Source organism: Nipponia nippon, unplaced genomic scaffold, assembly GCF_047370975.1.
Source record: "Nipponia nippon isolate SJK-2023a ecotype South Korea unplaced genomic scaffold, ASM4737097v1 scaffold_4, whole genome shotgun sequence".
Classification (NCBI taxonomy): Eukaryota; Metazoa; Chordata; class Aves; order Pelecaniformes; family Threskiornithidae; genus Nipponia; species Nipponia nippon.
The window spans coordinates 6,462,156-6,488,332 of record NW_028262358.1 but is presented as its reverse complement, the minus strand read 5'-3'; the positions used below and the strand labels follow the sequence as shown (position 1 = coordinate 6,488,332).

Here is a 26,177-nt window from a genome sequence, read left to right as displayed (position 1 = left end):
TGAAGAGAGACGTTTTTTAGGCTAAATGAATGATGAAAAGGAAACCTACAAACTGGAGAAAGATTTTTTTAGGCTAAATGGATGATAGAAAGGAAACACACGAGTATTACAGGAAGAAAAGACAGCACATTTGCATTGGCCTCTGTCACAAAGTAGAGCTAATTTTTGCTGTATTTTGTGGAAGTCTGCAAGTCAGGGGAACATTTTGTGGTAACTTTGTTTAATTTGAAAGTGATTTTTTTTTTTAATTCATTGAATGGAACAATGAATGACTCAGTCATTACAACAGCCACAAAATTCTTCATTTGTATGTTAAAAACTGGTGCCATCCCTTCTTTCCTAATCCTGATGCTTTTAGGGCTGGATGAGACAACCTGTGAGCGTAACTAGCACTTTTACAAGCTTAGTATGGAACAGCTGATAGTTTTGGTAGAGAGGAAAATATGGAAAAAGATTTCATGGCAAAAGAACAGTAACTCAATATTTTAGTTTAAAAGATTGGCAGTGACATAGTTAACACCATCATCATCAATATTTTCACAGCTTTGATTTCAAAGTGATAGACAGGAATAAGGTGTTCCCCTGATGGTGTTGGTTATGGGCTGTCAGCAGATTCAGGCAGGCAACATTTCATTTCTTTCTCTGTGGTTTGTAGTTGCAAAATTTCTTTGCAGTCCAGGACTCACACCTATCCCTGCCCCTGAGCTGTATTACACCAGTAAGGACTTACTTCTCCTGTGCTGAACAGGACTTGATTACTGTGTATTTGATGAATTGAGTGCTGCACAAGCCCCACTCCTTCACTCCTCAACGTTCGGTCTTAGTTTTATACTCTTTTTACCCTCACAGCACCATTTTAAGTGCAATATTGCTTTGCCAGTGGAGCACTCACGCGCTTGGCTGCTGGGCCAAAGGGCTGTGGCTTCACTGTGGCTTTTGTGGGTAAGTTTCACCAGTTTTTGGTGCATTTGTGTGGGCACTGAGGCAAACGTGCGATGCCAAAGGACACCATCTTCTAGCAAGATTTGGTAGTGTAGATTCTGGCTTATGTGGCTGTGACCTTAAGTTCAACAGAAATGAATGAAAGACAATTAATGCAGTTATTGCTACATATAAACATTTTAATAGGGAAGCAAAATTCTATACACTGCGATCACGAGGGTGCTAGGAATGTAAATAGTCAACTTTCCCCTACTGACATGTACTTGTGGTAAACAAAGCAATTCGTTATGTTTATAATATTCATCTTTTCCTTTCATTCTACACGATGGTAAAAGTGTGGCCATGTTTCAACAAAGGCATTGTTATATTGTTAGCAGAAATCTTCTTTAACTGAGTCGCCAGAGTCAAATCAGCAGCTGACAAAATATAAACATTATGAAATTGGGCTGATGATGGTTTTTGTAGAATGGGTTTTTTAACCAAAGAAGGATGATTTTTTTTCAGCTATAAGTGATAGCAAAGATGTTAAAGAAAAGATCTTGTTGCTTTTGAGAGTCTTGGCTATCACCGATTATTCATGTGCTTTTCTTTTTCAAATTAAAGAGACAGGGCCTTATCTTTAGAGAAACAATTTCATTATCCATATATCAATCTGTCTGTCTGTCCATCCTTCTGTTCATTATATCATACAGCATTTGAAGCAGGTAGCAAGAAGGAAGGGAGCTTGCCAACTTGAGGTTTTTCCCCTGTGCACGCAGCCATTTGTGGTGAGGGCACTGTCATGTGGAAATGCAGCACCATAAGTAAAATAGAAAAGGCACAAGAGTTTATAGGCCTGAGTCAAAGCCCTGTCACTTCAAGGAACTGCTACCCAAAATACGTCTGAAAGGAGTTCAGGAAACCATCTGCACCTCTCCAATACTGCCAATGGATTTTCTCTAGGGCAATGGAGCTTTGATAATGGACAAACAAACAAAAAAAGCAAGTTGACCTTTCTGAGGGTGCTCTGAGTTACCCCCAAGGATGTCTTCTGTTTTGCAGACCAGCAGTCACACTCTTGGCTCAGGGCTCACTTTCTGCCACATCCAGGGCAGCCCAGCCCTATCCCCTGCTCCACTCTCCCCTACTTTGTGCCGTAGTCTCCACTGGGAACTTAAACTGTGGAAGTAAGAGTTAAAGCTGAAGGAAGTCCATGAGCTTTGAAAAACTTACTTCCCTTCAAGAAAGAAAAAGAGAAAGCTACAGCCGCATTACAAAAAGAAAGGACTCTACTTAGTTTTTAACTGCTCTCATTCTCTGTTTATATATAGGTGATACACAGATAGACATGTGAGTACGTAAAATGCAGCTGGCACAATATAAGGACATAGCAGAGTATCTTTTTTAAATGCAGTTTATATGGCAAAAAGGCCTGGGAACCCAATTTTAAACCAATAAATCTTTTGCAGGTCTAAATTTTATTATTTCAAGGCTCTTTTATAAAGTCACAAGGATGAAAAGTTTTGCTGCCATTAAACAGCTCATCTCCCTGCAGTGAAGCTGGACCCTTGGCCAGCCCAGTCCCACTCCCAAAAACCTGTTTTTTCAGGTTTTGCAGATGCCATTGAGAAAAGGAAGAGGATCTGGCTGTTCCCCTCACTGGGCATGACTGGGAATTTAAAGGGGAAGATCCTAGTGTTGTATCCACTGTTCATTGCTGGTGAATATTTATACCAAAAACAAGAAATTGGGAATGACTGTTTAAAATGTATACTTACAATGCACTTACAGTTGTACAAGTCAAATATTGAAAGCATCTGACATTTCTAGGCTAAGTAACAAATTATATTAGCCACAGGAATGCATAATAGCACCCCATGGATATGCAAAACTTATTCACTTATTTTCAAAGGCCACTGCTGCTTTCTGATTCACACCTACAACTAATTCCTGGCTGCTACTCATTTCCCAGAAATCAGTAACATAAATTCAAAGAGGCCAAGGGCACACACGCACACTGGCTTTCCCTGGTACAGGCTATGAGAACTCCTCATTATTTATTACAGGCTCACGAGGCTGATTTAGAAACCTATCTTTCCTCTGAAGTCCATTTCAGCCTTCACAGACTGATGAAAAAAAACCCAGCAGGCTCCTCCAGTGAAGATTACTAAGACTTGCAGGCGAGGATTTAGCTGTACTAATACAAGAGCACAACTTCTATTCTTTTTTTTTCTCCTTTCTTTTTTTGTTGACCAATCAATTCAACAACAGGCTGGATAGTGGCTCAAGGGCATCGCTTTCAACCACGTGATTGGCAGATTAACAGGGAGGCTGCAAAATCCTCTCCGCACAAACTGTTTTAGCAGAGGATCAAAATCTTTCTCTCTGCGTGGGGATTTTTATTTAGCTAGTTCTTTTTGTTCAGTTTGCACATGTTAGCGAAGGAATTAAGGGCTGCAAGGGCACGTAAGATGGTCTGGTTTGGTTTCTAACCTTTTCCTTTCAATTTGTGTTTGGGAGTAGAAAGTTTTCCTGTTCCTTGTGGGAATGTTGCCCCTTTCCTGGGTCTTACGGTTGCATCGTTATTGGTTGAATCTCATCAACCCACGGATGATGGCCCTGAAAGGTCAGAACTTAAACCATTTTGCAAAAGCTCCCCCTTTTCCCTGCTGAAGTTCATGTTCTCATGACGGGAGATGGATGAATTGAAACAGGCTGTGATAAAACCTGTAGGGGAAAGGCTCGGGAAAGACATGAGCTGGGTGGGTCCTGTGGGGTTACATGAGATTTATAGAGCTCTGCTGAACAATAAAACATGAGATTAAATTTGATTGCGTAAATAAAATAAACGACAATTGACCGATTCTTGGCCCCAGCAGCCTGGCTACCGGGAAGCTGACGTGCTAACTACTTTGCAGCATGGAGTTATATGGGGATTCCCATTGAAACCTTTTATATTTAATGGACAGATCTCTGATGTATATGCAGGTACAACTACTGCTGATGGCAAGGGGGTACATTCACTGTTGTAGCACAGGAGTGTTTTCACTGGAGAAAACAGAACTCAAAAAAAAACCCAAAACAAAAGCAGAGAAACAGACTGCCTTATATTTATCTAAGGCACAAAAGCACACCTGGAGCTGCGCAGATTGAGGATCGCATGTGAAGGTGTACACACAGCATGGCCAAGAGGTTTCTTTGGCTACAGCATGTGTTGAAACAAAACTAACCCACTTGCCTAGCTGCTGGACAATGAACCACAGCAGTAAGCCGGGACAAGAGCAATTCACATACTACCAAAAGCAATGGCAAGAATAAACTCAGCAAAAAAAAATTAATAGCTGACAATTGAGAGCAATCACAGTCTGGTCACGAACAAGTTGCAGAATTAGCAAATAGAGGATTTCCCCAGAACTGTGCTTGGATATTCCCACAGTCTCACTGTCAATATCCAACAGCTCCAGATTTCAAGCTGGGGAGCAGAGTGTGTGCTATGCAGCTGAGGGCAGAGGGATTTTGCCTCAGTGTCTGGCAATGAAAGCTCCAATTCTTTTTTCATTTAAATCCCTAAACCTTTCTCTGCCATCACTGGGAGCTACATGGGATGACTTTGGGCCGCTAAGACCAGAGGCCTTATAAAAATATTCCTTGCAGTGAATGAATAGTGACAGCCAATCTGATTCTTCTAAACATTAAAATGGTACTTGTTTTACATCAGAAAAACAGGATTTGCCTTCCAACCTCTGCCTTTGTAAGACTCTCATTTATTTAGGCACATCTGCATTCATTCACCTGAGCATAAATCCGGAGAAATTCTGGGTTTCAGCTGAGACAGTCTGCTTTTCCAGCCCTCTAAATGAGAGCAGAGCTTGTCCCAAGGACAGGTGACTATCAGCAGTGCTGCCTTCAGAGCATCGCAGAGATGACTCACCCAGACTCAGCCCCCAGCAACCCGGGACCAAGCGGCACCTTTGCTTACGAACCTGCAGCATGACAAGGACCACAGGGCAAAGCCCGTGATGAGACTGAGCTGGGGGTGTACAACTCATAACGCTGAGCACATCTGGCCCAGCACGGTCTATGACACAGAGGAAATACCTGAATAAGAGGGATGGCAGCAGACGTCCTCCCAAAAGGTACGTTCAGCAGTGGTAGGTGACTTCTGGACATGTCCCCAAACAGGGAGCAAGGAGTTGGTACACCGTGAAGCCTGTGAGATCAGGTGCTGTGAAATAAGGAACATTTACCCCACAAGGTGGTTTTATACTTTTAAGTGGCCAGGCTGTCAGTGTTCGAGGCTAGGTGTCTCAAGCAGATGGTGCACCCGAGGGTTTTGCTGGAGCTGTTCAGGAAACAGTAAATGTGTCTCTCCTCTGATACCCACCAGTACAGAGCCATCTTCTCAGGTTTTGGTAGAAATGCTCTGCTCTTCCAATATCAGCCAAAATATCTTCATTTTTTCAGCTGGTTTGAGTTTGAAAGAGCTCTCCCTTCGCTTCTATCCCTTCTGCAAATGTATGTTTGAGAATTTTTAGAAATAGGAATATTTTGAAGACAAGAACAATATTTGCTAAAATAAGTTCCAATCAAAAATATTGACATGCTTTACTATATATTTATAGATACTACTCCTGTAAGTAAAGACAGCAGGATGGGGCATGAACTTCACTTGAACGTAATCCAATTTAAATCTAAAGCAATCATTGTTTTCTTATGTATTTTATGTAATCTGAATTTCTGGGTGAAGACCCAGCAAGTCTTCATTCTTGACCTAAGAATAACGTGGGAACAATTCTGTGTCTGATACAGAATTCGTTTTCTGTAAGCAACATTGCTCAGTTCAGATATTTCAGACTGAACTGCTTTCACGGTGCTGACACTTATTTCTCAATAAGTGAATAAAGAGGGAGATGACTCCTTCCTTCATGAAACTCCACTGACACATACAGCAGAAAATCCACACAGCGTAAGAGATCTTGTAGTGCAGCTGCTGCCTTCACACTTAACCCAAGGGTAAATTGAAGACCAGAGCTTTAAATGAAGTTACCCTCTTAAGCTTTGAAAATACATCTAAAGAGCACATCTTGAGGACATATAGCCTGGACCCATCTGGTAGAGTAAAAGCCCCTCATTCAAGCAAATGAAAAAAAAAAAAAGCCATTGTTGAGGAAAAAAATGAATATTTATGCCACTTAAATCAGTTAATGGCTTAAGAGAGCTATGTAACTGTATTTCAGTCCCTGTAAGCACAGAGCCCAGTGACTGATGGCCAAACTGTTGTCCGAAATGCCCCAGGCTTAGCCCAGATACGATGTGCGACGGGCGAAGACAGCAAGCGCATCTGTGGTCACAGCCCTCAGGCTCTCTGGTCTCCTCCCTCACGTGGTAAAATACAGACGTGCTAGTGAAAGAGCTGCACTTCCAGGTGACCTTGAGCTGAAGAGAATAGGGGCAAGGGATTTATTTAAAGAGCTTGTGGGAGGGGCATGCTCTATTTTTAAAGAAAACCAATCCATTTGAGAAGTTTATTACACTCTTGGAACAGGGTGGCTGCCAGAGAACAAGGAGCGCCCTCGTCCTCAGAGGGATGTACTGTAAACCTATCGTGAGCCTTCATGTTTTCTGCGGCACCTGCCTGTCCTCACCGGGCTCTTCAGCTCCGGAGCAGCCCCATCAGCAGTAGGATGCCTTTTCCCCTCTCCCACCACTCGCAGCTGGATCCACAGATCCTTATTTCCCAAGGAATCACCTTCCTGCCCTCAGCAGCTTCCCCTGGTTCCTGCAAACCAGAGGGCACTGCAGGCTCTTCAGTGAGTGACTCTGCTGCCAGAGCTGCTTCCAAGGTTGCAGCGAAGAGGCTGAGAAGGAGGTTTCCTGGGTGTTAAATGTGAGCCAGGAGTAAAGCAGGGAGGGCATAATGCAATATCCGTTTTAATATTTGGTGCAATGAAGCCCTCTGCCTCAGGGATTTGCTGTCAGCTGCTGCAGCATGCAGCCCTGCGGGAACCAGACGGCCTCGCTGGGCAGGGAAAGCCCCAAGCGTGTGTCCCTAGGACAAAGAGAGGGGTCAGGTTCAGCAGCCCCCTTCCCCTCAGGCAGGCGGAGCCGTGCAGCTGTTAGCGAGGCTTTGTGCGCTGTCCTGCTTTTGTTCAAACCCCAGGTGAAGGGATGCACAACAAGCTGACAAATTATTTATTTTCTTCCCTTTTCCCTACATTCCCTATTCCTCACCATGAGGCTGCCTTGAATCCAGGTTAAGTAATGCAGGATAGTAGAGTCATAATAAAGACTAATTACTTTCTCAGGTTTCATTAGACATTGAGGGTAATCACTGTCTGAAACTTCAGACAGGCCCTGGATGAATATGAACCGCCATCGGTGCCCAGCAGACAGCTGGCAGCAGTCTGTGAAGCAAACTTAGCTTCAGTCTGAATTTCAGGCAACCCAAAAATACAGACCATGATTTAAAACTTTGTCCTGGCATATGGAAATAACTGTAGCTGTGGCTGAAACTGGCAAATGTGGAAAATTAATTTTAGATTAATTCTGTATTTAAGAAAAAAACACCAGCTTGTGAGGAAGGGCTCTGCACGCCTCTTTTTCTTCACTGCTGGAAAGCAGTGAAGTGCCTTGGGCTGGCTGAACTCGACTGTCTCTAGGTTCACTGAGGGAAGGATTTAAAATCTGTCTCTTCTGAGGACTTGGCCTAAGAGCCTGGAACAGGTTACTCTCTTTCTAATGAAACACTATAAAGATCCTTCTTCCTGTCAGGCTAAGGTGAGAAAGAAACTCCTATGTAATTTTTCTCAGAGGAGTTCGTCTCACTTCTACTGAAGCAATGAACTCTTCCTTATGAACCCAGCGGTAGCAAATTTTAGCTCATAAGGCTAATGTCATAGTAGCTCATATTGATTACCTTGTCTAACTATAGATATTTATTCATAATGAAAAAATCAATGTTTATTCATATTTAATAATCATTCTTTGAAAGCAGAGATTTTCCCTGTTTATCAATATCAAGTAATATCCCCCTTTGGTAAAAGAAAGTTCTCTGCTACCGAAATGCGGCACTTCCTATGAGTCCACTCAATGCAGTCCCCTGTCTCCATAATAACCTGTGCCATCTTCTTCTGAGGAATGTATAAAATTCCCTGAGATGGAAAAAAATAGACCAACCCATCAGTCCTTCAGTTAGAAGGTGATTAATGTCAGGAGTGGTCAACCACTAGGAAATTTCTCCTAGTTATTTTATGTCTGAGCCAGGTTAGTGAAACTTCTTGTGACATGGGAATCCTAGGTCTTTGGCAAGCCTTGCTGCTTCAGACCTCCTCTGACTTAAAAGAGGAACAAGAATTAAAAATCTACCCCACAGCTTAATGAGGCTATTGTATTTCCAGGACATTTCAATAGGCCTTAAGCTAAGCACTAATACAAGCTCAAGAATAATACAGGCACAGCAAACGCTATGTTTTATGGCACAGATATGGAGAACAGAAGAGAAGCCACATGTCTTCACCTCATTGTGTCTCAGTGCAACAACAAAATTCACAGGAAAGCTCGTTCCTAGAATTAATAAACACATTGAACAGAGGCACTGGGACCATCAGGTCAGGAGCAAATTAATGTCATTGAGCCAGCAAAGCTTAACTAGGTAAGGCACGTGCCACATTTGGGCTGCTGCAAAGGCTCCTTCGTTCCACTGCTGATTAACACTTGCCCTTGGTTAGCAGATGGTGATAGTAACTACCACAGTAATGGTAAGATGTGAAGATGGCCTGTCAAAGCAGTCTGCCTCCTGAGTCAGCAAGCGAAATTGTTAACAGAACCTTTAAGAGTCCCTGCCCCAGAAGTTACCAAATCCAGAACAAAATCCAAAACCAGTGTCATGTCACTTATACCCATTTAAGAGGAAAAGCAATGAGTCATTAAGTATACTCTCCCCTTCTCCCTACCTTGGAGCAGGGGTCGGACCACTAGGATTTACTGCCTTAGCTCTTCCAGACATAAAGACCATAACCACTAAGGAGCGGTATCAGCCACTCACTAAAGGTCTATGAGCAAATCCCCAGAAGTTCATGGTGTGAACAACTGCTCGCAGAGACCCAGGAATGAAAGTGGATACCTGTCCTCTGACCTTCAGTAGTTATCGGCTCCCAGGGTAAAGGCAATCTCTAACAATGATCAATTCAAAAGCTAGACAGAAGGAGATCACAAAATACAAGCTCGTCAGGCATTCCAAAAAATCACCTCCCAGCAAGCGCCTTGGCCATCTTCCCTGACTGATACGTAGCCTTAGATCCTTGGTGGCCTTATTCAGGGCCACTAAGGACTAGCAGTGCCTATCAGCTTGTTTTCTTCTAAGACACCCCAAGGCCCACAAGCAGAAGAGGCACGGAGCGTGTGGAAAGCCAGGGGAAGAACTGGGTTAAGCTTTTCCAGCTGTTGTGGTGGGTGCTTGTGTCCCAGGAGAGCCTAAGGCTTGAGCAGACGCCCAGAAGGCACCATAAGGGATGAATTACAAGTGTATGCTGTGATACAAGTAAAGTACAGAATTCAGTAGGACACCAGTAGTAAAATATGATTTCTCCAGCTATTTTTTTTTTTTTAAAAAGATGCTTCTTTCTGAAACATGGCACAGCATTTGCTATCCCAGATAATATAATTTTCAAGGCCATACATTTTATGCTTAATGCTATTTCCAGAAGAGACAGGAACCTGCATTAGAGGCTGCCAACCACAGCTTCCATATTATCCCAGACATCTGATGCACCGTCTCCAGGAATGGCTCAGCCTTGGGAAGCCCAATCAATCTTCATCTGCTTCATCTCATCCAAAAATGAGATGTAAACATTTCCCACTTTCACTACATTTCTGTCGCCAAAGTTATGAGGCTAGAAAAGCTTTTTTAACATCTCCAAAGCACAAGCAACAAAACTTTGTCCCCTTTACTCTCCAATTCTGATTGTATGTCAGTATTTCTTGGCTCTAAAGTCTATAATCAGTCTAAATGCTTTAGGGGGTTTTGGACTAAACAACAGTACAAATGTCGTTCATCAGTATAGACTCTTTGGCAGGAGTTAAACTAGACTCATGTCAGACACATAGACAGAAGCAAGCAAAGAAACAGAAAAAAGTTTGCTATTTCATTAGAAATGTGCAATATACTGATTTTATAAACTAATCAAATAATGATCAAAAAGCTTACTAAGAAGATTAAAACTCTTCATTTCTTACATAAATGCAAGCTTTTCAGGAAATGAAAAAAAGTGCAAATATTTATTTCTAAAAATTACTCTTATCCTTTTCAAAGCTTTGACAAAAATCATTCCTTTTCTTTCTGCTAGCAAATCAAAGATCCATTTTCACTGCCTAGGGATCTGACTACCTTATCACACATTCTGTACCCATGCTGGTTAACCAGCTGCTAAAATCAATGCAATAGGTTATGTTACTTCTGCAGGGAAGTACTGTTCTCTTTGGTATTGGACTAGGTAGAAAATGGATAAAATTTCTTATTTAAAATACTGAATTTCCCCCAATATTTCACATTCTGAGCTTTCAGATTTTACGATGTAATTGAAATGTCCTCATGTGAGAAATATTAAATAGTTTAAACAGTAATGGAGACATTTATACAGAGTCAGGTGGTTGAATTCTGAAATAAATTAATTTCAACAGCATTGATTAAACAAAGGTTCTATATTCTTTGCTGATCTGATTTATTAAGCAAACAACCTGTCTTTCAGTGACCCCTAGTTAATACCTACACCAAGATATAATTTGACAGGACAGAGCAACAGTATAGATGAATAAACTTTGCTGGTAGTTTACTCAAAAATCTAATTCATCACAAACAATAATAATTGTATCTACTAGAACAAATATTTACATTTTTACAGACATGAAACTGGCAATATTGGTTTTCACAGTGACAACAAATAGTTGCAACTCTCTTCTTCAATTTATCTTTTTTTATTGAGTACTAGAGAACCTCATCCTTTAACAACTTACTTCCTTAGTTCATTGTTAACCTCTATGAACTTAATTCTTCACGTGGTTTTACAATGTGCTTCCCATAAAAATGGTACTTGTCCTTTGCTTTTTTATGAGTTCTAGGCAGAAAACTTCAAGAAAAGTCAGAGGTGTTTGCAGTAATGGCAAACTAAGTTGTCGTTTGACCTAGAAATGGAATTTCTTGAATCACAAGCACAAGTGAATGGCTTAATTTCCTATGACATCTGCAGTTACATCTGGACATTTCCCGTTGGTCCATCTGTATTTGGCAGTCCTGCAGCGTGTGTAATTTGCTCAAAGATTTCCAGATTGCTGCTGACCCTTACAACTCCACATGCACACATCTTCTCTCCCTTTGAAGATAGATGGGTCCTGGCACGTCTGTTAAGAACTTTTAAATAGTGGATGTCTCTATCTCAGGGCAAAGTAATCCACCTCCGGCTTGAGATGTACACTTTTTTCATCTCATGCATCTTGTGTGCTGTGTCCCACCTCAGAGTGACCACTGGGCGTGAGTTCATGAAAATGAGACTGTCACCCAAGCAACAAAAACTTTGTACACCTCACAGTTTCAAAGCCAGTTTTGTGGCTCTTCCCCGTGTTACAACATATGGCAGCAGAGAAAGGGATTTTCTAAAATTCAGGTTGAATGCTCTTGTTCCAGCATTCCCATCAACTTGCTTAGAATTTTTTGTGTAACTGTATCATACTGTATTGGGCTTCCTGCAATTGCTATTTGTTCCTCTGTTTTGCTCATGGCAGACCTGAACAGCCTGTCATCTTCCTTTAGGAGGCCTTTTAACAATGTTAAAGCATCTACGAGGAACGTTATAATCCAGACAAGCTAAATCACTGTCCTAGATATTCTTCTGTGCTCAATGTGGTTCTCTGGGGGCTGCATCTCTTGTGACTGTTGCTAGTGACAGTTGCTATCTCTGCAGAGGTGAACATGATAGCTCAGCTGAGGAAATGTGAACAACATACATCCAGCTGCAATTCTGCATTTTCAATAGCATCCTCCTGGTGCCTCAAATTAATATTATTTCACATGCCTCTGTTAAGATTCATGTCAAAAATCTTGTGGATAATATTACTGGAACTAATGCTTGCCAAAGCATCGCTTTTTGAACTGTTTAATTAAGAATATTCATAGAGAGCAAATTCTGGATTTGAAACACAAGCTTTTCACTCCACCCACATCTGTAGCCCTTGCACACTCAGTAAGGGAGCAGAGAGCCCTCTGTACCAAATGGAAAGAATACAGCATAGGTGGACCTTCAAATGTGTGCAATGAGCAGTCTGAAGATCTAGAAATTATTTTCTCAGAAAAGATTAATCAAATAACTTTGAATGAAGAGGAAGTCAAGACAAATCAAAATTTGTGGTGAGCATTCCCAAAACACAGAAAAATTATGGGGATTTCACTATATAATTGTTTTGCTGCAAATTGTTCTCTTGCTTCTTCAACTGAGTCATACCTTGGAAGTATCTCACCCATGTGATTACTGAGGTGCTGATGAGCCACTTTTCTCAGCCTTGCCTCTGCTTTGGACTTGAAAAACTGATTCAGTAGAGGTGAGGCAGTTCTGCTCTGCCATGATGGAGACAGGACTTGACCAAGTTCTCCTTTAGACATATGATGATTCATAGCAAAATTCCTATTACGCTCAACTGATAAAGGGTTTTATAGAATAGGCTATGTTCCTGCCTTGTATAAATGACTGTATGTTTGTATATATGTAACTGTCTGCCTCGTTTCTCAGTCAGTGAATTAAATTATTATTAACTCTGAGATTTAGGCAGGGGTTGTGCTGTTGGTTCTTTGTGGCGTGCAGAAGACCACAAGTGCAGCCCGTGTTGTCTTCAGGTACGTGAGCAATGGCATTCAGTGCTTCCTGAGCCTCTGTCCTGCACTGTGCGCTCCAGTTGCACGCTGCGCTTCCCTTGGAAAGGAGGAGCAGCTGCACAGCTTGTCTTCTACGTAATGCAGCTATGCATTATTAAAGTGTTTGCACTTAAGACGTTTGCCTTTTGAATAGGCACCTTTGTTATTGTGTCCAGAGAGTTAAAAAGTGCATAATTACTGCCAAGAAGACCTTAATCTTCCTCTTAAAGTGTGTTTTTAAGTCAGTTGTTGTTAGAATCTTCACATGGTGCCGATCAGGTTTGCTCTTCTGACTGTAATGGTGCTGTACTGATTCACCCCAGCTAAGCATCGAGGACTAAATACTCAGTTGAAATAGGAAGCATCCTGCCACAGAAACAACTTGCTTTTCTTGTATCTGTTCTTCTGGCTATTTCAGCTCTGTAGGATGTCTTATTACTGGCATGGTATGTCAGCTGGAGAAGGGCTATCTCTGGCTGGTAGGACATGCCCATGGCAGGTTCTTAGCCATCCTGTTGCTAACAGTCTGCACAAGTGTTTCTGGCACATACCTATAGGCCTTTATGGGTCGGGACACCCCTAGTCCAAGTGCTGGTCTAAAAGACTTTGCAGAAATGTTCTTACTTTTTGTTTTGGGATGTCCCAGTTTTGCTGAGGACTTGGTATTTGACCATTTTTCTATAATCCTTCCTCATTTTTTTCCTTGCCCTATTCATAACTAGTGAAAGTGGTTTTTTACTTTCTCTTTACCTACTGAAAGCAGGGATGAGATAGGAAGAAACATTTTTCCTACCCAAGTGAAAAATAACGGAAATGTTTTGAGAAATACCTATATTAAAGAATTGCTTTCTTAATGTAAGAACTGCCATTTTTTCAGTAGCAACACCCTTAAACCTCGATTTTTTCTGACGAAGCTCCCTGTTGCTCTGGAAGCCGACCCAGTTAATGCTGTCCCAGCTCAACAGCCTGTGGTGGGCTGACCCTGGCTGGACGCCAGGTGCCCACCAAAGCCGCTGTATCACTCCCCTCCTCAGCTGGACACGGGAGAGAAAATATAATGAAAGGCTCGTGGGTCAAGATAAGGACTGGGAGAGATCACTCACCAATTACCATCACAGGCAAAACAGACTCGACTTGGAGAAATTAGTTTAGTTTATTACCAGTCAAAACAGGCTAGGGTTATGAGAAATAAAAACTAAATCTTAAAACACCTTCCCCCCACCCCTCCCTTCTTCCCAAGCTTAACTTCACTCCCAAATTCTCTACTTCCTCCCCGCCAGTGGCGCAGGGGGACGGGGAATGGGGGTTGCGGTCAGTTCATCACACGTTGTCTGTGCCACTCCTTCCTCCTCAGTGGGAGGACTCCTCACACTCTTCCCCTGCTCCAGCATGGGGTCCCTCCCATGGGAGACAGTCCTCCACCAACTTCTCCAATGTGAGTCCTTCCCACAGGCTGCAGTTCTTCACAAACTGCTCCAGTGTGGGTCCCTTCCATGTGTGCAGTCCTTCAGAAGCAGACTGCTCCAGCGTGGGTCCTGCACGGGGTCACAAGTCCTGCCAGCAAACCTGCTCCAGCGTGGGCTCCTCTCTCCACGGGTCCACAGGTCCTGCCAGGAGCCTGCTCCAGCGCAGGCTTCCCACAGGGTCACAGCCTCCTTTGGGCATCCCCCTGCTCTGGCGTGGGGTCCTCCAGGGGCTGCAGGGGGATATCTGCTCCACCATTAACCTCCATGGGCTGCAGGGGCACAGCCTGCCTCACCATGGTCTTCACCATGGGCTGCAGGGGAATCTCTGCTCTGGCACCTGGAGCACATCCTCCCCCTCCTTCTTCACTGACCTTGGTGTCTGCAGGGCTGTTTCTCTCACATATTCTCACTCCTCTCTCCCAGCTGCAGTTGCCCAGGGTTTTTTTTCCCCTTCTTGAATACATTATCCCAGGGGCGCTACCACCATCGCTGATGGGCTCAGCCTTGGCCAGCAACGGGTCCGCCTTGGAGCTAGCTGGCATTGGCTCTATCGGACATAGGGGAAGCATCTAGCAGCTTCTCACAGAAGCCACCCCTGTAGCCCCCCTGGTACCAAAACTTTGCCATGCAAACCCAATACACAGCCACATTTATTTGACTGCTCTGGCGAGCTCCCCTGTCCTGGCGGCTGCGTGCCAGCCCAGGAGACTGGCTGATATAATACTCTATGATATTTAATTGTAGCTTGTGCTGCTGGACAGCTTGTCCTGAGCAAAGCAGGAAATGATGAGACATCATCTTCAAAATGACTGTGACTTTTTCCTTTCTCTCCCTCACTCTGGCCCATAAAACCATTCATCTGAGCAACTGCTTACAAGCACAAGTGCGGTGTTCGCAAATCCCACCTCGCAGTGGGATCTCATCACTTCTGGTGATACCCTTTTTATAGTCTACCACTTTCATTCTGTCTCATGTCTTCAGCTGTGAGGCAGTAATTTAACCCCCCATCTGGCGCTATTAATTTGCACTGATAACTTCATGTCTCTTCTAAAATAGGCTTCTATTTCTAACACACTTGAAAAAAGTGCCTTTTTTAGGCTTTCTAGCTAAAAGAAAAAAAGTCTGGGCTCTACCTTGTGGTATCACAAACACTGTTTGGCTTTTATTTTCAATGTAAGTGCTGCAGAGCAAGTGCGTGTCTCAAATACCGCAGTGAGTAGATAGCAGTCATTAATGTTTTGCTCAGCTATTTGTCTCTGAAGCACTAACTACTGGGGAACAGTTCTCACAAATACTGCCACCCTGGTGTCTTGGTGTCTATATGTGCATCTATACGGCCTCACTGTGGCTAAACTCTGGCTGGTTCTTATTTCCCCCTTTTCTAGCATGGGCTGGTTCATAATTTCCTCCTTTTTTATTAACTCGCTGCAACTCTTAAGAGTAGCATAGCTTGAATACATGAAGAACATGTATTGACTGCACAAAACAATCTTGTGATGTGTCTGTGCTGCCCCTAGATGTCATGCCAAGTTGTAGGCCTGCATGTGAATGCCATCCCTCTGCTTCCCTCCTTAGGGTCTGCTCTTCCTCTGTCTGGCAGCAGGACAGAGGAGGAAGAGGAGGACACCCCGCAGCCAGGTCTTTCCCCTCCCCATCTTTTCCCGCAGCTGTCAGTGCAGGGAGCTTGACTCAAAAATCAGTCAGACTTGGGGTTATTAAGCAGCTAAGGTGGCTTTGCTCTGTCACGGTCCTGGCTTCCTTGCTAAGAGATTTGGTGCCAGAAAGATTGGCACTTGAAGAAAGCAGCCAGCAGAAAAGTTTAAGGTAAAGGCAAACAGTGGAGTGTGAGCTTGAGGTGTGCTGCCTTCTGGTCAGAGCTTCTCTTTCTCAGTCTGCAGCAGTGGTTTGCAAAGCTGTCCTTTAGGGTCTGTGCCCACCAACTGCTATAGGTTTTCTTCTCTTAGTGAAAGAATAAGTTAGACTAATCCAAACTCTTCGTGAGAACAGGAGTAAGGGTGCACCTCTGCGCCCCCTCTGCATTTTAAAATGCAAAGGTTGAACAGAAGGTTGTGTCTGCTAAAGGGATGCAGACTGGACACTAGGAGCGAGTATGTTTTATAACCTAACACTTCAGGGTACTTTTAAGATGCTCCTACCAACAACTTGAGTATTGAAGTTTACTTTTTAAGTCTAGGTAATTATCACTGGTGCACTGATAGGGAAAGAACAGCAAGAAAGAGAATTAATCAAAAAGTGCATCTTGCCCTTTCTCCTATTTTAGTCTGCCTGGCTTTTGTCTGGTTTTGTGTTTGGTTTGGGGGGTTTTTTTTGGTTTTTTGTTTTTTCATTCCCCTAGTTATCTTCTTCTCTTTTTTATTCTCTTGTCCTCTTCTGCAGCCTTATTGGTACAGTGGATCATTATTTGGTTAAGATACAAGTAACTCTTCTAAGCCCAGGATTTGGCCTACCATGTTTGACAATAATGGAAAGCCTGGTTAAATTTTGAAGGGTCTCTGACTTTATACGGGAACTAGATTGTTTTGAGAAATAGATTCTGGCTGCAGGCATGAATGGAAGAGCTCTTTGTCTGGAGAACAGCTGAGTGTACAACACATTTCTTGGAAATGTCACCATAAAAACAGGCTAGACCACAAAAAGAAGGTAAAGAAACTGAAATCCGTAAACAGCTCTGGAGTCTCACATTCTGTGCTTGAAGGTCTAATCTCCAGCATGTCTTATCTCTTCACCTGCCAGGCTGGGGAATCTTTTAAAAGCTTTGTGAGTAATCTCCTAAGGGCAAGAAAAGGCTTTCTGGGGGCAAGGAAGGGACAGAAATATAATGATCCTGATTGGGAAAGAATGGATCTCTCAAGAATATGAATGTTAAAGAGGAAAGCAAGTGTTTCTCTACAAAGGAATAGGAGTAATCATGGGAAAATCACAGTAGGACAGCAGCAGAGCTGCTCATCAATCTAAGTAACAGTTTAATAACTTTGCAGATAAATGGTTGCATCCACAATGAAAAATTTATTGGATTTCACTGTTCAATTAAAAACCATATATTGTCATGTTCTCCACCATGGGCAATTTTTGAAATCAAGACTGGATAATTGTACTGCTGGAGAAGCAGTTAATCCGGAGAAGCCCTATAGCCCGTGGGATGTTCTGTTTTATAGGGGGTTCAGCTCACTGATGGGTAACCTCTTCTGGCCTCTTACTCAATGAACCAGCCAAAGGAGAGGGAAGCACTGTGGTCCACGTAGCTGAGAGTGCTTATGTAGCCAGGAGCTAAGAGTTAGCTCTTCGTCTCCACCTGCATTGTGTTGCTGTCTTCCTACTCTTTCTCGCTTTGTCCCTTTGTGTTCTGGGTAGCCCATGCCATGTAATGCCTTCTCTGTCCATACCAGCACACCGAGTCCCGAACGGGGCTGTTAGGTACCACGCTCCTTGGGGTACCACAGTAGCTAACACCATTTTTGTGATGTCTGCCGCTCTGTTCCATTCTTATTTGTCAACCTGTTAGAAATACACACAGGTTCTTGTTTACCAGGCTTAGAAAATGATCTTCAGAGCCTAAAAGTTGCTCCAGGAGCAGCAATATTGTACCATTTAGAACAGTTAATTAAGAAAAAAGGAACTAGATGATGCAATGATTTAAAAATGCCTTACTAATATTGAAAATGTGAGGTATGCAGATGGCCCTACTGTTGCGTTACAAAAGTGGTCTAGAGCATTTTCAATTATACTTAGTGTATTCCTGGTGCCTTGAGGGTTTTTTCCACTGTCTCTTTCTTGATGTGCTCATCTCTAAAATGAACTAAACTGACAGGCCTCCACCACAGCAGAGAGCCATCCAGGCCTTTTTTTTTTTCTCCTTCCTCTCTTTTCTTTTTTTAAATAAGAAAAAACCTCTTAGGAAAATCAGACTTGAAGGGACTTGCTGCCTTATCAAGTCTAGTCTCTTGTGGCCACCAACAGCTCATATAATCCCCTTCATGAATTCATCAAGCACCATCTTAAAACCCTTTGCTGCTGTTGGCCTTCCTGTCTCTTGCTCCTCTTGTTGGTATAATAAAAGACATATATTTTCAGGAGTTGCAAAAACGGGTGCCATATCCCAAGAACATGTTTTTAATGGCAAAAAAACCTGTAGGAAAGCCTTCAAAAGGCTAGGCAACCAATACATGTCTCCATACAGCTGAGCAAATAAAACAAATGCTTCTCTGGGGAGAACGGCTGTTAGAAGTCAGCAGTGAATTCCAATTTAATTGGGTTCGCATACCTTAGTTTGTTTCTTGAGGGCTTTTCACATACTTGAGTGTCACTTAGGTGAATACTCTCCGGAAAAGCAAATGTTTGGCTGAAATACTCAAATATTCACAAAACGTATCCGGGTTGTATATTCAGCTGTCATGTTATCGGTTTGCAACTGGTGCTGTTGAAGAGAGAGGGGTCAGTCCCACTGTCCCCCTGCAGCTTAAGGCAGCTCTGGCAAAACGCACGGCTCTGGCAAACTCCTTGTCTTGTGTTATGGCTGGCCATGAGAGCACGATCAAATGCATGAACATGTCTTCTACCTTCTGGTCCGAGTTTGCTTTCTTCTCTTGCTATCATGAATGCAATATTAATAATCTGGGTTTATATGGCACCTTCCAGCCAAGCCTTTTACAGACCTGAAGGGGACAGTCATGTGTAACACTCCTTGAATGCCAAGTAAATGATAATCACCTGTGTTGGGATGATGTTGCATTTTAGGGGTATCCATTTTTAGGTCACCAACCCCAGGCAGTGGAGATTGCTATGCCCTAATATACATAAAAGTATCTTTCCGAAAGTATGGCATACTTGTCTTGCACCTGAAGCTGAGGAATGCAAAATAAAAGTTGTTTTAGTCTCAATTCTTTCTTCTACAGATGGAGGTAATTGAGGCTCTTGTCAGAGATTACATTTATTTAGTGTGTGATATTTGCACCAGAATCCAGATATTCTGGGTGCAGCCCCTGTGCTTTAATCACTAAACCACAATATCTGAAGCTAAACTGACTGTTACTGAACATCTCTAGGCAAATAAATTGCAATAGCTTTCTTACAGCTTTCTTCAAGAACAAATTATTCCTAAGAGATGTCTGTGCTTAATAAATAGAGAACAGAAATTTCTCTCCTAACAATGTCAGTCACCTACGGGGTCAGCGCTGTTCAGCAAAGGCAACCCTGAGCTCAGAGAGGTGTGTGTCCATGTGTGCGTACACGGTGCAGAGGCGTACAAGGCAGGAGCAGCGCCGGGCTGAATCAAACAGCAATTTCCCGATGCCTACAGAAACGCAAACTTGTCTAAATCCTTTTTAGGTAAATGGTGAGGTGTCTAAGGATGTGAATGAGGACTAGACTGAACCAAAAAATACTAACGCAGAGGGGAGAAAGAAAACTTTAATTTGCATCCAAAGCATGGTGAAGCTAATTTTAGTACCTTTTCTTTTAAAAGATGCTTAAATATGCATTGAAGACTTCTGTCCCTGTTTAAAAAAAATCAGTGAATGGTAACACTATTTTGACAGATCAGCTCTTCTGAAGAAGTATACTTCTGTTTCGTGACATTTTTTAGAGTAGCTGGAGGAAATATATTTACCTCTGTAGGGCAGATCAATGAACTGGCATCTGCACAGTTCCACTGTGAGCTATAATTTCCAGGAGAGGGGAAGGAATCAAAGGAACAGTTGTCACATCTTCCAAATAACTGGTTGATATGAAACAAACAAACAAAAAAAAGTACTTCTTCTAGTACAACTGTATTGCAACCTAGAAACAGAATTCCTCTCCTTCGGGTGGAGAGTAATTATAACAAATAAACACATCATGACAAACACCATAGCTGTGATGTGATCGGAGCCTTTAGTTTTCAACCCACTCCACCGTAGTCTTCTAGTCTCTTTGACAGGCTAGTGACTGTGAAAGCCTTTGGAGATTTGCTGCCTGGGATTTTTAGTAAGGGTATGCTACTGAGAAAATGTGGGAGATGGAAGCGGTCAGTGTAAAATTACAAACGTGCCCTACCAAGCACTCTGCAGTGCCTTTGCTTGTGCACCTCCCTGTTAATTGGTATAGGTTTTGAGTAAGAAATAGCAAATCTTGCATTAATTTCAAAAATCACCTACATGAAGCATCCTTTTGTAATGTCTAGGATATAAATTTTAGTTGTTAGCACTGACACAAGCTATGATAACTGTAATTTTGCTCATGGATTCTACCAGTAAACTCTGGCACAATAACACTGTCATATTAAAAGCACAAGGAAAACTATAATTATAGTAAAAATGTGTAAGAACAGTTCCCCTCTTTCTGTTTTAGAAATGTGTACAGTGAGACTTGACTTCGCCTTTGTTCTTTTATACTTCTACTCTACCAATAATATGTCTGAGTAGTCAAATATTGATAATATTATCATAAAAAACTTGGTGGAAGAAGCATAATTTTCCTGTGTGTTTATTGGAATGCAGGAAAACTTTCCGCTGCTTCCCAATTTGGAAGAAAAATGAATGGCTACACCTAGGAAGTGCAGCCTGTGAAACCAAACTGCGCCTGGAAGCGCAGGGTTCATTTTCTTCCACATCCATTTATGCAGTTGTGCCTTTTTCTGCACACAAATGTGCCTCTAGGAAAAACTCAGCTGTGTCTTGGGTTTTACACCATATAAAAAGTTCTGCTGGTGTTATGTACCAGCAGAGTGCAGCAGAACCCAACCTGAAATACAGCCATAACGTGCAGTATTCCTCCTCCACTGCTTCATCATTGCTTACTGTCACCATTTCTGAGGCAGACTAACTGCGTGAACCTTGTCTGTGAGAATCTGCAGCAATGAAACCAGGCTGGTGAAAAATAAGGGGGGGACAGGGACGTTTCTGTTTTAAAAGATGAATGATGAACCCCAGCTCAGGAGCTCATCAGCCTGTAGCATAGGACAGCACTCAGTTATGCTAATTCACACCAGTTGGCAATGTGGCCCAATAATAAGCTAAATCCCATTTAAAAAGCAAAATGGAGCATTGTTAGCCCTAAAAAAAAAATTATTAAAAAATCTTTTTCTTTTAAATAGCCAGAAAAAACACAGGTTGGTCAGCATTAACTTTCAGCTTTCAAAGGCCAGGAACAGCCATGATTAATTACTTAGTATTTCCTTCTTCTCCTCCCTGTGCTTGTATTAGAATTCAGCTTTCTCCAGTGGGTAAGATAAGATACCACATCTCTCATTATTAAAATAATAAAAAAAAAAAGATAGAGGTTATAATGCAATGATTGAATTCTCTTTAGAATTACAGTGTGCCAGTGTATTTCAGAGGGGACATGTAGGCAGCACTTGTTGCCCTTCGAGAAGCCTAAACTGCTAAGTGTTCTCTTTGTTACAAGTCCCACAAAATGATGTGCAGGGTTTCCTCTTGGACTGCAGGGCTGATCAACATGCACCCGTTGCTGGGAATGGAAAGCTTTCCATACCCTGCATTCACCTCTAGCAGCACATAGCCTGACTGGTGAGCTCATTCAGAGCCTGATGCAATGTCTACCTCACTAGTGGAAGTATTTTCCTTGATTTCAACTGACTTTGGATTAGGATCCTTGGAATAATCAAAATGGGAATTCTGCGCTCATCTCCCTTCGCATGAGGGTCCTAATGCTTTGCCCAAGTCTGTGTTTCTTTCATCAGGGTACTCTTCAGCAGTAGTCAAAAGAGGATTGTAGGTGAGCGTGAAGATGAGGTAAGTGATGAGGAAATAACAAGTGAACACAACGAAAGATGTAAAGGCAAAGCTAAATTTCCTTCTAAAGTAACAGGGCAAGTGGTTCAAATGCTTCCTCTAGGCCATTCAAATCCACTTTTGAGTCTCACAACGTCAGCCATAGGGCCATCATAAAGCAGGAAAAAAAACATTTTGAGCCAATGAAGTTGACTTGTCGTTGTGCTTGATGGAAAGGAAAGTCCTAGAATATTTGGTGGGATGTGAGACAGCATATTGAAAACTCTGATCTGATAAGAGGCAGATTTTGCTGGTGGGAGTGTGTATCTAAGTATTTCTGGAGGGAGTAACAAAGGGGTGATAGACAAGAACTAGGAATATAACTTGTGTGTTTTGGAGTTCTCGTTGCAATATGATGCAGCAAGCTAAATCTGCAAGGTCAGTAGGGAAGAAAGCCAGAGTTTCTTGAAGCTAAGGGCAAAGATATCATTTAAGGCTCAAAAATAATAAGCTAAAAATAAATAAACTACTCTTTGACAACTGATGGGCTTGACAAACTATATCCAGCACTCCCAGGCGTAGATATGTGAGCCCTGGCGCCCGCTCCGAAGTCCCGCTTCCTAGAGGTAATCGTGATCTGCCTGAGATCTGCATCCTCAAGCAACAGCTCTCTGCTGCAGCTCTCAAGCAACGCATTATTCTTCTCTCTGTTTGACGCTCTAAAACGCTTGAACACGTCTATTGTTACAGATTGCCTGGCACTTGCCCAGCCCAAAGGTGACTGCATCGGTAGTGGTGGATGAAACTTCACAGACAGACAAATGCACTCTTCCCAATGAAGGCTGCAAAGTCAGTCTGCATTTGTTGTGGTCTTACCGAGCTTAGAACCCTAGAAATCTCAGAAATGCACATGTGTGCGTGTGTATAAATATGTACAGATGAATGTACTCTGCTTATATTATAAAGAGTTATGACAGAGATTGGGGAAAAAACACCAGAAAAAGAGTAGTTGTGTGACAAGCCAAGGCAAAGGTAAACCGGTTTCTTCTCTTCCTAGGCTTCCCCACATTCCTAATAGAAGAAATCATCAACAAAGTGAGCCCTACACTGTGCCATGTACTTTCCATTTTCCCCCGAGGGTTGCTACATATGCAGAAGCTGTAACCTCGTGACACATAGGCATGAAAATTGCTGAAGTTGTTCATACTGACAGGAAAGTACTTTGTTTCGTTACCTTGCTCATTTAAAGCAGCGCAAGCATTAGGTAGAGACCATGCTTTATTTGCCTTAGCACTTTAATCTTGCTATTTGTTGCCATACCTAAAACATACGGAGACAAATGAAAAGCTTTCCGTTGACCTGAAAAGCAGCTCCCACCTCCAGTGCAATAAATCTGCAAATTGGAGCTGCGTCTCAGTAGATGTATTTTGAGGGTGCGGTACTGACTGGATTCTGCTGTTCTTTCTTTCACTGCCCCCATGAGTTCAATGGACACAGAGCCTGGTCCTGACTGCTCTTGGAAATGCCACTCTAATTTTCTAGTTAGTTGTAGAAAGAAAGTTAAGCTGTATTTATTTGAGGGTTGCTATTTAGCTGCATTTTTTTTCGTAACATGCTGACTTTCTGCAACTCCTTTTGACTTCAGAGGCAGCCTCAAGCTCTTGCTTTTGCGAATCAGGCCTGCTTGCACCTTTGGTTTGGTCACCTCTGTTGTCTTTTTGGCACTCATCCTCGGTATCAAACTCTCCAGTGGTCACCTCCTGGCTGACCCCTTCTGCACTATGTAGAAGCAACGGAAAACCACTGCTGCTTTTTCCCAGACTGGAGTCTTTGCCCATGATGCAGGGACACGCAAGGAGATGGGGGGCCCAGGAGAGAGTTGCTTCCCCAGCTGTACCCCCCGGAGCACTCATCTCCCAGATGGCCCCATCCCTTCCCTTGCCACCCGCAGGGATGGCTGACCCAGACCGTCCTCCTGTTGCCACGGTCGATGGCAGAGTTGTTCCATGCCCAGAGCTAGGACAGGGTGGGGGGTGTGGGACAGGCATGTCCTTGCGGATGCTGCAGCCGGGGCTGGCAGCAGCCAGGTATGGGTTGTGGGGCTGCTCCGCCACCCCCGGGCTGCGCCGGAGACCAGCCCCCCCTTCCCCCCCCATTTCAGCTGGGAACGAAACCAGCAGCAATTATTCAAGCCAAGCACGTAAATCTGGCAGAACCCGCGGCCCTGGTTTGACGCAGCTACGCAGCGCAGTGTCTGGAGGCGCAGCCTGATTCCCCCCTTCTCCCCTTGTTTATTTGCCCCGCAGAAAGCAGCGAAGTTACCAACTTGGCCAGCAACGAGCCGCACCAAGGAGGCTGGGGAGATTGGGGTGCCGGGGAGCGGAAAGGATGATGGGGGGAGGACGGCCAGGGACGGGGGAGCCGGGGCAGAGCGTTACATAAGGCAGCGGGCTCCGCACTGCTCCGCAGCGCGGCCGCGGAGGGAGGGGGGGTGAGGACGGAGCTCAGCCCCCCCCAGCTCACGGCTTGGGGAGCACCCGGGCGCACAGAGGCACCGGAACCCGCAGATGCCGGAGGGGCAGCGACCGCCGCTCGGTGCGAAGGGGTGGGCGCTGAGGGCCCGGAGCGTGGAGCCTCCGTGGGCGCGGGGAAGCCCCGGGGGGCTGCCGCTGGCCCCCGCCAGCACCGCCCGGCCCCGGAGGGACCCCCGGGCTGGGCATTGCGTAACCCCCCCCCGTTTCCCTTACACAAACGCGCGAAGGGGCAGGGAGAGAGCCCAAAGTGCTAAACACCGATTACTGTCAGGAACTGAAGCTATTTGCCTTTTTTTTCTTCTTTTTTTTTTTTTAATTTCGCCCTCTTGGCCTCTGAGCTGCCGGCGGACCCCCTACAACCACAACGGTTTCTGCCTGCGCTCCCGTCCTGCAACGAGCGAGCACCGCCGCTTTTCCGATGGGGGAAGGCGCTTCCCGCCCGCCACGGCGGGGTCTGGCCGGGGAGGGCAGCCCCGCGGGGGGGGAGCGGAGCCGCAGGGCGCTGCAGCACGGCCGCCTCCGCGGCGGGGCCGCCCTTGCGGGAGGGCTCCGCGCGGGGCTGCGCGGCCGCGCAGGGCGCTCTCCGCGGTGCTGAAGCCCTCCCCGCCTTTCCCGGCCCGAGGGGCCCGGCCGCTGCCCGCGGTGCTGACCCCCGCCGTCCCCGCCCGCTCCCGCTGTCCGCGGTGCTGAAGCGCCGCCGCAGCCCGGCGCGGTGCGGCGCGGGAAGGGCGCTGCAGTGCCCCGGGGCGGCAGCACCCCAGTCCGGCCGAGCCGGGGCAGAGCGCCCGCAGACCCTTCTTCCCGCTCCGGGGCGGGGAATGGCGTTGGTTTCGCCCTTCTCCTCCGATCTCCCCCGGGCTTCCCTTCTCCTCCGGCCTCCTGCCGCCCGCAAGCGAGCCTGGCACGGTGGAGAGGCAGAGTCCGGCTCTCTCCCCTTGCTCCAGCCGGCGATGAGGCTGGCGGCGAAATTACATCCCCCTCCCTGCCCAGAGGCTGGAGACATAAAGCCGAGCAAGTCCCTCTTTAAATATATCCTTTTTTTTTACATTTCCTTTCCATTAATACCGCCCCCCCGCCCTGCGCAGCCGGTCCCCCCGGTGGTCTCCCACCCTTACCTCGGCTAACGGAGCGCTACGCCGGGCCGCGGCTGCGGGGTCGATGGGTCGGTGCCGCAGCTGGGAGGCAAGGACAGCCGCTGCTGACCTCCCCGGGTCTCCTTCTTCAATGGACCGGGAGCCGTGCCCTCATCAAAGATGGCCGTCCGCTCCTACGTCAGCAGCTTTTAATAGCCCTCCCCGGCGGGTGGGGGGGGGGGCGGGAGCGGGGAGGGGGGGCAGAGCCGGCCGGGCGGGCTTGAGTCATCGCCTCCGCCGCCGCTGCACCGCTCCGCGCACCGCGCACCGCCGCGGAGGCGGCCCCGCCGCCTCTCCCGCAGCCGCCCCTCCGCGGCCTCCCCTCGGCGCGGTGCGGAGCGCTGCGGGGCGGTGCGGGGCGGGGGGCAGCGCCCGCGGGCCGGGGCCAGGGGCTGAGCCGCCCGGGGAGGGGGGAAGGGGGCCTCCTGCAGCAGCGATTTCCTCCGCCAAAGGGGTGGTCCGAAGAGGGTATCCCTCTGAAGTCCCCGGTACTCCAT

General features: G+C 45.0%; 1 protein-coding gene across 2 annotated transcripts in view; it reads right to left on the bottom strand.

The window, feature by feature from the left end:
* SNAP25 (synaptosome associated protein 25) overlaps window positions 1–25,820 on the bottom strand; it is a 66,620-nt gene extending 40,800 nt beyond the window's left edge. Inside the window, exon 1 of one of the 2 annotated variants that reach the window (XM_087776468.1) lies at window positions 25,663–25,820. The gene's annotated coding sequence lies outside the window, so the exon portion shown is untranslated. The remainder of the gene's footprint in view (window positions 1–25,662) is intronic. The other variant, XM_087776467.1, reaches the window with a different exon arrangement.
* Between the last annotated feature and the right edge of the window lie 357 nt (window positions 25,821–26,177).